At 38.3% G+C, this 15026-nt stretch overlaps 1 long non-coding RNA gene and 1 pseudogene across 1 annotated transcript; one reads left to right on the top strand and one right to left on the bottom strand.

Annotated features, from left to right (window-relative positions):
* The first annotated feature begins 6414 nt into the window (after positions 1 to 6414).
* Positions 6415 to 9328, top strand: LOC131011586 (uncharacterized). The gene is made up of 3 exons (XR_009097033.1): positions 6415 to 6976; positions 7763 to 7841; positions 9005 to 9328. It is a non-coding gene; the product is annotated as an uncharacterized LOC131011586 (long non-coding RNA).
* A 504-nt stretch (positions 9329 to 9832) lies between these two features.
* Positions 9833 to 10973, bottom strand: LOC131011585 (O-fucosyltransferase 20-like; annotated as a pseudogene).
* Positions 10974 to 15026: the final 4053 nt, after the last annotated feature.

Below are 15026 nucleotides of genomic sequence, written 5' to 3'. Positions count from 1 at the left end.
GTAGAAAGATGTTTGACGTGTTAACACGTGAAGGCGCCACTTTGGCAACCTTATACAAATTACACCTATTAGAGACTTCCACAATAGAAGTGGGACCACATAGCCATGAAATGTGGCATCGATTAGCAAAATCGAGAGAAGAAAATCAAACAGTTGAGTAATCACTGATAGATTCTTTTGACGTTAGAAATGATGTTTGTGTGAGTTTCTCCCTATCTCGGGGAGCATGTTGTTTCAAGTTAACAAGAACTCAAACCGAGATATATAGGACCTAATGATGTATTAGAGTAAGTAGGCCATGTAGCCTATAAACTAGCGTTGCCTCCGAGCTTCGCGAACGTCCATGACGTTTTCCATGTTTCTCAAATTGAGAAAGTACGTGTTTGATCCAAACCACGTCATCCATCAAGAAGAAGTGTCCCTAGAACCAGATTTGAGCTATAAAGAGAGACCTGATGTTATGCTGGACTGGAAGATCCAACAATTGAGGGACAAGTCGATTCATTTGGTGAAAATCCAATGGAGATATCACAGTCAAAAAGAATCAACATGGGAAGTTGAAGAGAAGATGAAAGAGAAGTACCCAGAGTTTTTTTTTCCCGAAGGTGAATAACTCAAATTTCGGGATGAAATTTTTTTTAAGGGGGGTAGGATGTAACACCCCGTACTTTTCCTCATGTTGTGAGATAGTGTCTTAACACTATTGAGAGTACTGAGATGTCGAAATACGAGACTACTTTTTTTTATGAGTAGATAAGACAGTTTGTCTTTTAAATAGAAATACGAGTGAATAAACCGATGATGGAATTAGAGTGATGAGATTTGATAAATGAGTTGAGATAGAGATGCTGATTGAATTGAGTTGAGATTTTATTTTATTTCCGACTACCGGGAGTAGAATTACCAGATACCGACTTAACAAAGATTGACTGTCCTATTAAGAAAATAGGAATAATGAGTTTGATATAGAGTCGAGGAAGAAAGAGTGGGAACCTTGATGAAAAGAGTCGGTCAGAGAGACGTTTAGTCTGTTTGTGTTTGCCGACTGCTTTGATGTGACGTTATGTGAATTTACGTGACTGATTGATTATGTGATTTTTGTGATGTGTGTCATTGTGACCAATTTATTATGATTTATATTTGAGACTTTAGCACTTGGAATTTTGATTAAGTTTCCAAAGCAAGTGCAGTTTATTTTTACCGAGAAATCGAATGATGCCGGTTTATGGAAATTTTTCCAAGCAGGATTTTTTTTTTTAATTATTTTTCCTACGAAGAGGAATATTATAATTGAGTGAGTGCACTAATATTAGTGCTATAATTATTTATTTTGGTCACATGAATAATTATACTATGGTACCTTATTAATGAGTAACATTTTCATAGTTATTGTGATTTCTATTTAATCACCCTTCTCACACTTATTTTAATTTCTCTACCATATGATTAAATGCCACAAATTGCCAAGTGTGGAGATTGAGAGAGTAGAGATTGAGAGTGTGTTTATTGAGACAGTAGAGATTGAAAGTGTAGAGATTAGAGAGAGAAGTGTAGAGATTAGAGTGAGAGAGATCAATGCATTAATTGCATATATTCCATAAGATTTACAAATCTTTCTTTAAGATCACAAGATCAATTCATATCTTGTAAAGCAAATTCTCTCTCCCTCACTCACCACATTCGACCACCTCTCTCTCCCTCACTCATGATTTTCGCCCAACACTCATCTTCCTCACCTCTCGCTTTCCACCATTGTTAACCATAGATGAGACCTCCGAAGCTTCACAAAAATATACCAAACACATAAATCACCATCAAAATCTACCTAAACACCTCCTATCAACTTGAATCCAAGGAGATCCTTGAAGATTGACTTCAAGACTAGAGAGAGAAAGTTTAATATTTGGTGTAAACTTGGGTAAGTGATCTCCATATTCATATATTAGACTTGTATGAGAGTGTATGTGAGTATTCTTGAGAGTTTGAAGCAAGAAAATCAACCCCTTCATTTTTTTTTCTAAATTTTCGAAAATATGGGTCTCATACCCTTCAAAAAAATTTCTTTTTCTTTTCTTGATTTGGGGTGAAAAATGAGTTTTATATGATGTTTGTTGATGATTGATGGGTGTTGTGAAGTATGTGCTTAGAGATGTGAAAGTTTGATGTAGTTTAGTTTACCCAAAATTGGGAACTTTTGAGTTGATGGTTTAAATGATGAATTGATGATGTCAATTGATGATTTTGATATGAGTTGGTTTACTAAAATTAGGGATATGTGTATCTATGCTCTAATTTGTAAATTGATGGAGTATATGTGAGTTTAAATGATTAAAATTGATAGATATATGATGAGATTAAAGATCCATGTGTGTTTATAAAATTTCAAAGAGTTTAGTTTAATAAAAATTAGGACTTTCTTGTCTATGTGTCTATTAAGTGATTTGGTTTAAGATATATGAAATTGAGTATGATATTAGTGTTTTAGTATGTTTGATCAAGTCTATTGTAAGCTAAGTAAAATTTGGACTTAGTTTAGTTTGAATGAGTTTTTGAGTTTTCATATTTTGAGAAGGCAAATGAATGATAAAATGAGGTCTAATTGATTTATGATCATTATGTGAACGTTTGTCATGCTTTTGTAAGAGTTTGCGTTGATACATGAGTTATCATTAGAGTTTAGTTTACATGATAAAAAGGGGATTTATATGTGTAAAATGAGTTATATGATGTATGAGGTCATTAATGAGTGTTTGGGTAATTTTGAGCATGAGAATGAAAAGAGAATTGACGTTTCCCTTGAGATTTGAGTTAAGATGTAAAAGAGGAGAGTTAATTTGGGTATGATGCGTTTTATAATGTGTTTGAATGTTGTTGAGTGTTATATAGGTTTAAAAATGAGCTTTGATTGGTTTTTTTTTGAAGGAATGTTGAGTTGAGCATTTTAAGAGTTTGAGATGAGATTTGGTGATTTCGTCGGCCTACTGACCTACTGTGATCGACTGGTTTGTAGATCTCAAAAAGCTTTGAAAATTTTATAGAAAGTTCCTATATGAGTCTCGAGCATCCCTGTAAATGTTTCAAGTCATTGGACTTAGTTGTACTATTTTTATAAAATACAAAACCTAAACTGCACATTTCTACCGACAATTTCAAAGAACAGGGGAAAGAGTCATTCTTTTCAGTAGCTTCCTGTGTGATATAGCTTTCCAAATTTTTATGGTACTAATCTTATTGTGTTAGATAGATATCCAAAAAGTTGAGCCTAGTTTGACAACATTTACTATTTTTCAAAAATACAAGTTTTCGATTGCTCAAAACTGTCGAATATGGTAGACTGTAGTAAAACAGTCATATCTCCGAAAACCACTTGGATTTTTTGACTCTACTTTTTTTTATATGAAACTAGACTCGAAGAACCTTTCTTTTGGTATGAGTCTCGAGTCCAGGAATGTCGGAGTCAGAACAGGTTAATTTTTGAAGTCGAGTCAGTGCAGTGTGAAGGTTGTTTTTGACTTATCTATGTGTGAATTTTATATGCTTATGTGTTCATGCTTGTTTATGTGCTTGATTGCTATGAGTATAATCCGAGTTGAGAGTTAAGTCGAGAGTAGGATGTGTGAATCCTTAGAAGTTGAGTATACCTAGGGATTGAGTTTTATTGGGTAAATAGACGTTGAGTGAGAAGTTATCGTTGAGACGAGATTGGATTTTAGTAATGAGTTCTAACTAAGGTTTGTTTTATCACATGAACCTTCGTTGACGATGATGATGAATTATGAAGACCCGAGCGAGACGAAGAAAGGTAAGTCGCCCTGTTTTCATTCCTGAAACTAGCGAAGGACTTCAGGTGGGCAATATTTTGAGATACATATATCATTCGAGCTATCTAAAATGATTTGATGATGTTATGAATTGTCAAATGTCTTGAGATAAATGATATTTGAGAACTGTTTGACTTGCCAATTTTTGATGTTGAGCTTGTATGTTACCCCTCTACTGATGAGATGAGACGGAATTCGGATCCTGCCACAAGCAGGGTTGTGTACACAGAGGTGACCGTGAGCCGTCTTCGGGTCGGCCGGTCACGGTGCTCGAGAAGGAGGCCTACTTCTCAGTACCTTTGATGATGATGAGTTGTAGATGTGGTACATGCATGTTGAAATCTTTGACAGCTGTCATTCATTCATTTCTTTATGATGTTTATTAAAACTGCTTACACAGGTTCATTTACGCTAAATTTATTCCTGTGTATTGCTGAGATGTGGCAAGTTTCAAACCTATAGCTCTAAGAGCACCTTCTTGATTTTCGGCGTTTGCCCACTGAGTATTATGTACTCACGCCCTGCATGTATTTCTAAATGTGCAGACTAAGCGAGGAGCGAGATTGGTCTGGTGCTGGTGGGGAGTTGTTGGAGGATGTATTACTTTATCGTATTTCCTTTTTGACGATCAAGTCTTGAGGAGTGATATACTTGATTTTCTTTTGAAATTAAGCAATGTACTCACGGTTATATGTCTTCATACATATAATCGATTCGCCTTTTGCTGCGATACTCTGCATATTATGATTCCTTACGAAAAATGAGCGATACCCGTTTTGTTTTTTATCTTGAAATTCCTGATATTTACGAAGTTATGATGACATTGACGATTTTACCCTTGGGTTAATTTATGATGATTTTCCTTAGCATGCTCTGATGCGAGCTTCCGCTTGATGTTCGACCTATTCTTCTTATCTTTTATTCTTTTAAAATAGTCGTATTGATACTCGTACCCACACTATCACTAGTGTCAGGAATCGGGCTGCGACATGGTGGTATCAGAGCAGGTCATCTGCTCTGAGTCTATTGCTTGACTGAGTTGAACCTTTGATTGCTTCTACTCTATTAAACTTGAGTACTAGTCTAATTTGAATTCTTAGGCTAGTTTGAGAGTCAGTTCGAAACGAAACCCCAGCACCCCATCTCCTCCGCTTAATGAGGTAAGAGGTTGATGTTGTTTCTTGTTGCTTTCCTGTTGAGAGCTGAGTTTGATTCACTAATGAGTTATGTATTGTTTTGATGACGAAATTGGTTGAGATGATGGATTCTGATACGAGGCAATTGATGTGGAATACGAGGAGAGATGTTGAGGCTAGTATAGCCGATGCCCTACCGTACCAAACGAGGATGAAGTCGAGAAGAGGCAGCGATACAGAGACGATATAGCGAGGCGATGCGCCGTTGGTTCAGGACTATTGGACCGAGAGAGGGCGATACTCTTGGAGAATTTCTAGCGCATTACCACCGTTGTTGGTTGGAGGCTAGTATCCACAGGATTGACGAGGCTGAGGCCATCACTCACCTAATTCCACAGCTGCCACCCGAGTGGCAAAAACTAGGCGGCTTCGCTGGTGCCGCAACATATCTTGAGGACTGAGTTCGGAGGCGTTTCGTGAGCGCCGATTTTCGTGGCTTCATCGCGACTTTGAGCCACCGCTACTTTGCTTATGGCGAGTCACCTTCACCGCCGTATGGAGAGTCGGAGGGACCAGCCCACGGAGGGGAGCTTGTTGTTGTGCCCCCATTTCCCGAGGAGCCATTTTCGATTGCCCCTCTACTTCCAGCTGATCCGATTCCAGTTTCTTTTGAGCCTGATGTTTCAGAGCCGATGGTCTTCGAGGCGTACTCTCCAGTGGTAGAGTATGACCCGTTTACGTTTCTATCACTTATTCCTTTTTCCCAGCGCCGAGTTACCGCCTTGGAATTTGACACTGGCGACGGCACCTTTGCCATTGCCACCTGTTGAGTCGGCGCAGCCGATTGTTTCTATTGAGCCTCAGATGCAGTATGTGCCCTTTGATCCTTATCCGAGGGTTGCCCCGTTGCCTGAGCTGGGCACTTTGGCTTTTCAGACGTATATACACTCAATTTTATACCCACCGTCCCGAGACGCCCAGGAGGAAAGTTCTCGGCCCGCACACCTTGACAGTGATGAGGAGGACCCGGATGAGGAGACTCCAGAGATGACGGTCGGCTACGGACGGACTCAGCCATTGCAGCGTCATACTACAGCCGACGGAGTCGAGACATGGGTACCTGTTCCCGAGGTGCCGATTTTTGGACCAATGATGGACACTGACGTTGAGGATGAGCCGAGCGACGACAGCGTCTACCGACTGATCGACGAGTACGAGAGCGAGGAGATGGAGCCGAGTGAGAAAATAGAAGTTGACGATGCGACGAGCAGGATTTCAGGAGACGACGACTAGCGATCACGTGTATCTAGTAGACGCGTACATTTGTATAGATGCATAGTTGTTATATATATATATATAGGTAGAGAAGCATAGCATAGTGTGTATGTGTAGATAGGTTTTTTTCCATCTTGCACCTAGGTGCATTGTACCTAGGTGCCAGATGATCGACACGTGTCCTTCCATTTTAATTCATTTTAGTTTTATTATTTGCTTTGTTTAACTCAACCCAAGTTACATTCGTAGGTCCCACATGCCCGGCTGGCATGTGATTGTGTATTTTCTTCTTTTTTTTTTCTTTTTTTTATTTAAGTTTGCAATTTTTGTAATATCTTCCGTCCGGGCCCACACTTGGCAAAGCTTCTAAGCTTCCCTTGGAAGCTTTGTTTCATTTTTAATTTTTTTTTTTGAAAGGAAGCTTTGTTTCATTTCACTCCGTAAAGTTTTCATAATTTTTACTGTCATTTTTTTCGCGGTTTTTCATTTCCACTCCCGGCGATTCCAGTTCTAGGGTTTTGCTTCGCATTCTTCCTCTTCGTGTCCGGTGTTGCGATTGTAGTTGAAAGAATTTGTTTTTGCGGTTTTCGTCTTCGGTTCCGCGTTGGAAGGGTAGGATTTGGAAGTTCTTTCGTCTCCCGCTGTTGCCTCCGGTGATTTCGCCGACTCCCTGAACGACGACGACGATGATGGTGATGAAGACGATGACGAGGATGAAGAGAAGAAGTCGAAGGAGATGAAGAGGTAGTTTAATTTTTTGGTGTAGTTAGATATTTATGCGTTTATGAGTTGCAAATTGTTTATAGTTGATATGTTTTTTTTGCTTCGATTCGATTTAATTGGGCAAATTAATGGCGAAACGAGCTAGATCTGTGGTTTTTCGACTGATTACCTAGTGCTCAAGCGCCTGTTTGAGCTCATATTTGTTAGTATTTCAACTTTGTAGCTCAGTTTTTGTGTACTCGTGTAGATTTCCTTCCCCTTAGTATTTGAATATATTTTCCAGCAATATCTTAAGTATATGGTCTTATTCCCTAATCTGTATATTGTGTAGTGATCTGCATATTTCTCTACAGTACTGTTTTAAAGTTTATGTTGTAGATATTATGAGGTAACAGGTGGTATTCAGAGCTTTCCAGTTACTGCACTTTTGAAAGTGTGAAGAATTTACAAGTTACAACCAATCTAAGGAATGTTTTTTAAGCAAATACAGTATGCTTCTCTGATTAATTATGCTATGTATTTCCATATATGCTGGAGGTTTTAGTATCTTGGTTCTCTCTCTCCATCACAACTTTTGTACTGTCCATCTTCTAGCTGATTTGCATTCTAGATGTATGCTACTTTGCTTTAGTCTTTATCTCATTGCTTAGATGTTGGTGTATCTTAGTTAAAATAAAATAAAGAATGAATTGTTTCAAGTCTGATATTTGCATTATTAGTTGTCTTGGCCCTTTATCTATGCTTCTTACTTGTCAGCTTCTTGCTTTAATCTGTTCCAAGTTAAATATCAGACGCCTCCTTTTTTAGGTATCCTCATTGCCTCATTTTTCTAGAGCTTCTGCAGAATGCAAGCTTCAGAAACGCAACGGCACATCCCTTAAACAAGGTTTACATTATAAACTAACAAATTTTCCTATTCAGTATATATTTCTATTTTATTTTTGTTGAAATTTATACTTGTTTATGATTTCTTTGCTCATTAGCTTTCTGTGACTGTGTGTGTGTGTGTGTGTGTGAGAGAGAGAGAGAGAGAGAGAGAAAAGGGTGGAGGGGGGGGGGGGGGGGATTTTACATCTGCTACTTTCTTCTAGTGTGATAAATTTGTGTTCTTGATGAAATGATGCAATCAATATGATATGATTGACTTAAATTCTTGCTGAGAATTTGGTTTAGTGAAGCTTGCCCTTAATTTAAACCCTTAGAAGTTAGATACTCTTGATAGTGTTATTTGTAGAGAAAAATATTATTTTTAGGTGGTGACTATATAAGTTGAATTGCATGAAACTATATATAGTTCATTTATTTGGTGTCTGTTTGGGGGAAATTACTGCCTATGTTGTGGTATACTTTATTCTTGAATTGCATTCTTCTATACTGTTGTTCTTGCCTTGAGGCTTTTGAATCCGAGCTAAGGAAGGCGGCTTCATATTTTCGGCTTCTGTATGAAGCCTTTTTCAATATGATGTTTGAAAAAGGAGAATGATATTTGATTCTTTGTTTCTATGGTGTAAGCTGTTTTTCTATGGTGTAAGCTGTTTTTTTACGTGTGTGTTGAAAAAAGAGAATGATATTTGATTCTTCTATACTGTTGTGCATTTATTCTTGATTGTGATAGATTGTGCATTTATCACTTATCATGTGCATTTATCACTAATGAAATTGGTTTTGTTTTAAGAAGAAAATTTACATCTGCTGCCTACTTCAGATTTTACTGAATCAATTGAAACAAAGATTATCACTTATCACCAATGGTTGTATATATTATCTTAGGATTGTCATAGATTATGCATTTATCACTTATCATGTGCATTTATCACTAATGAAATTGGTTTTGTTTTAAGAATAAAATTTACATCTGCTGCCTACTTCAGATTTTAAAGGTTCCTTGCTTGAATTGAACACAGTAAATGAGTAAAAGAAATAGAAAATAGGCTGTGAATGAGTTTTCACTTTTCTCCTAGCAAGCAGTCATTCGCCTCACTAGATGCCATAACTATATACTGAAGTCCAGAAACGTGTATAAATAAGGGAAGTTCATTGATATGGCAGGTTTCAATGTCGACACATTATCAAGGGCTTGGTCTCGAGGGCGTTGCCTGCAGAAGATTGAAGCACGATGTTGTGCTTCGCGCTAGAGTTTATAGAGCAATGAAACTGCGCACAAATGTTGTGCATGTTTGTATTCACAGCATGGATAGACGGGGAGAGAAGGAAGAAAGAGTTAGTATTGTACTTGTTAGTTTTTGTATTTTCCATTTTCATTGTATGGGTTGATGACTAAATTACCAAACTTTTATCATTTGTTTTTGTTAGAGCCATAAATTTTCCATTTGTTATTCTCTATATTTTGGAGTTATCAGTTAGTTTATGTTATTTAGCAGAAAAGTTTGAGTACAATGCTATTGGTGATATTTTAATTGGAGATGGTGAATTGTATTTTGCTTTTTGGAATTAACTGATTTCACTCTGATTTAGTTTCCCGAATGGGGTCTCCTTTGCTTTGGTTTTACTGTGGCTGCGAATGGGGTTATTTTGTGTTCAGGAATGGTATTTGTTTTCATTTCATTTTTTATGGATTCTAATGTAAGACCATATAACTGAATCTTGTTTAAGTTGTTGAAACATATGGCCTTTTTGGGTTTCGTAGTGAAGGTGAAACTAAGCCTGCATTTAAAGAACTTGCACCTTTTTATTTTTGCTGCTTTGGACTTCTATAGGTGTATATCATTAGAGGTTTTTATACGTAAATATGTAATTTTATGCAAAATGTTTGAATTTGAATGGGAATCGGGATATTTTAAAAAATTCAGTGTATCAGGAATTATAACAAAATGTCCAAATCTATTCAATTTATCTGTATATCAGTATACGTGTACATGTCCACAACAAGGTCTCTTAATATAACATAAAGAATAAATAAATAAAATAAAAATATAAGAATACATATATGCTTCCTATTACTATACATGCTCCTCGCTCAAAAATGTATTGACAAGAGATAATAACTTCACAAGGGAGAGACTCGTGGAGCTAATATAGCTTATTCCACTTATAACATTCACAAGGTAGCATAATCGACTATGGCCGAATGCAACGCACACGTGCTGTGTGTTGAGCATGAAGTTTGAGGATCGCGCCATATGACATTAGTCGAGTGGATCTTCCTACACTACACATCCTCCCATAGTCATTTTATTTTGTCAAATGACTGAGTGTGGCATTGCACATGCATTCCGGGATAGGATATTTGGTGACGTCCCTCCCGGCCTTGCTAGTCCTGAGCTCCGGCTGCCCCAATGAATCGCGGTGCAAGTCTTGGATGATGCTGTTGAACTCATCCTCACCAAGGGAAGACTCCATGAAATATTTCAGCATCTGTCTTTTGTTAGGGATTTATAGTCCTCTTGTGCCCTGCATAAGCCCTCTGCCCCTGTTTCAGAACAACACACCAACATTTGATAAGCAACAGAGTTGATCAAACTCTCTCTCTTTCTCTCACACACATCATATACCTGAATAGCACGTCCCATACTCCCACCATGAGAAGCCATGAACATATCACTTCTCTTTGAAACTATGTAATCAATCGCGTCCATCAAAGAAGCCCTTGCAAATGGCTCAAGCTCCCCTTGCAAGACGAGGTCTTCTTTGTTGTACAAGTGAGGAAACTCACTCCTCAATGGAAGCAGGGTGTCTTTCCCTCCCAAAGGAATCCCTCTTGCCCAGTAGATTTTTGCCCTTTTAGGAGCTCCCAAAACTTTGAGCAACCTAACACACAACAAAAAACATAATACTACTAGTTTAGAAGAAATGTGAATTGGAGTTTGCATCACTCTAGCTTGTCTCATTCAAAAATCTCCTACCTTACAACCTCAAGTTTTTCCCATTTCAAAATTAATAAAAAAAACATAAATTCTTGTATACAAAAGCTTTAATTTCCTTAGAGAACTCAAGCTTCTTTACATAAATTTAAAAACTGATGCTATATTTGCCCAAATGAGCATAAGTCAGATAAAAAAAACTCATATCATAGGAAACCTTCTGTGGTCTAAGATATTCAAGTATATGCTGCTCAACCAACTCTATTTTATTTGAGAGCTTGAGGCCAGTCTCTTCTAAGCAATCAGACAGCCACTGAATCTGTAAAAAGATATGATTGCACTCAGATAAATTTCACAATAACAAAATAGCTATTTCTTAATTGAATCTCACATGGTGTTCATTCAAACATTATTCAAGAAAACATTGCATAACTACGAAAAAAGCAGAAACAATTTCAAACATAAATAAGCAGATTACATAGTATAACGCACATACAGAAAGATTTTCAAACATAAATTAGTAGATTTATATCATAGAGCACACACTGATTACCTATTCTAATAGAGAACGGTTTCCGCAGCTCTCTCCGGTCAGACGTCATCTCTTAGCCAGAGGCAATTGGCCTACGCCCCCATAGAGGGTCTCACGAGCAGAGGATAGAAAGAAAGATGATAACTTCAGGCGCAATTTTAGTTGAATTTTGTTGAGAGGTTTTCATTCTTCCTCTAGAAAATTTCAACAATTACAAGCCCCAAGAAGCAGATTCAACTCATTCACAGAATAATGAAAAAGAGATACCTCTGAAAGTTCCGTACACAGGAATGGTGGAGGGAGTCGCCGGAGCCTTGGGCGGAAGGCGAACCACCAATGGTTGGAAACCCTTACGAACTGGAATCACCTGTAGAGGGAGAAATTGCTCCGTACCCACGGACACAGTCGCCGGAGGCAACGGCGGGAGACGAAAGAACTTCCAAATCCTACCCTTCAAAATGCCGAACAACACATAAACTAACGCCGGACCCGAGGACGAAAACCGCAAAACCAAAAACAACCAACTACAATCGCAACACCTTCAACTGGAATCGCTGGGAGTGAAGACGAAAAAGCGGGAAAAAATATTGACAGTAAAAATTCTAAAAACTTTAGATAGGGAAAAAATTCGTCTGAAATGAAACAAAGCGTCCCTTGGAAGCTTATTGTGGGGCCCGCCAATATTTTAGGCCTTACAAAAATAAAGGGAATTAAAATATTTAGTTAAAGGTGTTGTGATTCCAGCTAATCAGCTGCCAGCTGGGCATGTGGAGCCTACTAAATGAACCTGGGTTGAGTTAAACAAAGTAAATAATAAAACTAAAATGAAAGGACACGTGTCGATCATCTGCACCTAGGTACAATGCACCTAGGTGCAAGATGGAAAAAACCGTGTAGATAGTATATATCTATAGGTACATAGTACCTATGATGCTTGTATAGTTAAAGCATCATTTTAGTGTTAGGACCTTTGTATATAGGATCCTACTTTTGTAAAAGACCTCGAGAGAGAGGCAATTTTTCCTTATATATATATATACAAAGATGTTAATGATTAGTGAGTTTCACTATCTTTATCAGAGCTTTGAGAATGATGATGATGTTGATGCTTGATGATAAATGAGAAATAGAGATTGATGAGAATTACGAACGATGATAGACGAGAAATAGAGTAGACGAGAATTTTTAGAATTCTGAGATCGCACATGAGATATAGAAGTGAAGTGAGAAAACGAGGATTTATATTTTGTAATGACGAACGGTTAGTTTAGAAGTCGATAGTTATATAACTCTTTTTCCTTTATAGTATACCTCCGAGAAGAAGAGGGAACCGAAGGAACATAAACCGAGAAGAAGATGAAGGAGAGGAGCAGAGAAACCAACCGTTGAGATAATACGACGAGAGTTAGAGATTTCATCGCAATTTATAGACACGACCCTAATAGGACGAACGTATAATGGAGACCTCATGGGATGCATAGATACTATTGACCAATTGTACTTCGTAATAGAGGTACTTTCACCGGGACCGCGCGTATCATCGCTAGAGTAGTCATGAGAGTAGACTTATTGAGTCCTTATCCCGCTTGGTCGTATTTAAATTTTTCTGCATCCATTTGAACTCCAACGGGAGATGAACTATTTGCTATTGAGAAATTTTTTCCAGATCCACTGTGTTTGAGCCTGAGCCGTTTGTGTTGGAAATCTTTACCCCTTGCTTTAACAGTGGACAATTTATTCATTTTCCACTTAGTGGATTGTTTCTACTTCCAGCATTGATTTATTTCCATCATATCATATCTCAGTTTTATTCTAGCTTCTGTTCTAACTTTTGATCTTACCTTGATTGTAACTTCTTCATTATCCTCGAAATAGCACTAGCTATTATGGAATCATTCCATTACTTGAGCTCGTCTTGTTCAAGATCAGACATTTTTTTTTATTCATTACATCCTATTACCCTACCACATCCGACAAGAGTTAGGAATGTCTAGGTAACTAGGATGGTATAACAAGAAGAGTGTTTGGAAGAAACCCGATATACGGGAGCAGACGTAAAATATATTATTACGGGACGAGCGCGACTTTTCGATTATGGATTTTCTTATATTAGCCATGTATGCCGAAATCTAACCATTTCGAGGATGAGAGGAAGTGATGCTAAGCCAGAATAGGCAATAGCAGATTCAAGGAGATCGAGATGACGGGTTAGAGCAGATAATGTTTTTCACGATAGCAGACTGAGATGATGACTAGTATAGATGTAGCATCGTCGTAATATTAGGGGATGTTTTATTTTCGTTAAGCCCCACAATTAGTAAGAGTTCTCGAAAGAGAAAATTTTCTTATATGTCTATATAACGATGACCGGAGAGTTTCTATGCTTGAGTAGAGTTTTGAGCTGATGTTGCGATGATAGACATGAAATATGTCTTTGACGTTGAGTTATGAGAATTGAGAGAATAATATGATGTTGAGTAAGAGTCTTATGATTTGTGAGTTATGAGAATTAGTTCTAAGGTTGATATATATATTCCCTTAGACTTTTGTCGAAAAAGAAAAACCGATTGAAGAAAGAAATAGAGTTGATGATATGAGATAAGGCAATAAAACCGGAGCTCAACACGAACGTCAGTTTCGCGACTTGGTTCGGTATGCCACATATCGAGAAGAGATGAACGAGAAGATGTCAAAAATTGTTTCGATCAGGTTTGAGACAAGAGGTACGAGACGATTTAACGAGTCAGAGTGCGGTTATGTGTACTGAAGCATTAAATAGAGCATTTGATATAGAACTGGCAATGCAGCCAGGGAACGTGATTTGAGCTTCAGCACCCCAAACGAGTTGGAGCACCTCAACGTGCAAACAACTTTTGCTGGACGAGGGCAAGAAGGAAAGAGAAAATGGACGACCGAAGTCAAGGTCCCAAGAAGCCGTGGCAGAGTCAGAATGAGCCACCGCGATATCAGAACTGAGACAAACAGCCTTATGTTGGCCCAACTGCCCCAGAAGCAGTAAACTTTCAAGGACCGCGAGGGTTATCGACTTGTTGAAGAGCAATAAATTACGTCTGAGAGAATGCAAGATGAGACAGAATAGCTGTTACACCTGCGGAAGGAACGGGCACTACTCGAACTGGTGTCCGAATCGTTGGCAAAGTGGAAGCGGATGACGACCGAGTCAGTTTCGGCCACAACTCAAAGCAATGGAGGGAACTCTACCGCTACCTCCACCACAGCGACAACAGCCAGCCTATCGACCACATCAGTCAAGAAGGCGACCACCAGCCCCGCAGGAAAATCAACCGCACCACCAGAGACTATTCGCGCTTGAGTAGAAAGCACCGGACAAGAATAGAGGAAATTTGTCAGATATAGGCGAGTTGAATGACGTGCCCATAGTATTTTTGTTCGAAACCGAATGTAGAGCCTGCTCCACAACCTCTACAGAGTAGCCACACCCATAGACAGAATTACTACAGTTTCATCCGTGTGCCCTAACTTAGAATTCGAGTTAAGATCGATTAAGCTCGAGATTAGAAATCTGAGACTGATGCATATGTGGCACTTGGATAAATTTTGGGAATGGATTGGTTAGAGGAGAATCGTGCGAAGATACAATGCACGGAGAGACGAATATCTTTTCAGCCACCTGGCCAAGAATCTACTTCCTTCATTGGTATTGAGAGAAAATGGAAGAAGACGCCGATCATCTCGG

Source organism: Salvia miltiorrhiza, chromosome 2 (genome assembly GCF_028751815.1).
Source record: "Salvia miltiorrhiza cultivar Shanhuang (shh) chromosome 2, IMPLAD_Smil_shh, whole genome shotgun sequence".
Lineage (NCBI taxonomy): Eukaryota > Viridiplantae > Streptophyta > Magnoliopsida > Lamiales > Lamiaceae > Salvia > Salvia miltiorrhiza.
Note: the sequence above shows the minus strand (reverse complement) of the source record. Positions and strands in the feature narration are given on the sequence as shown.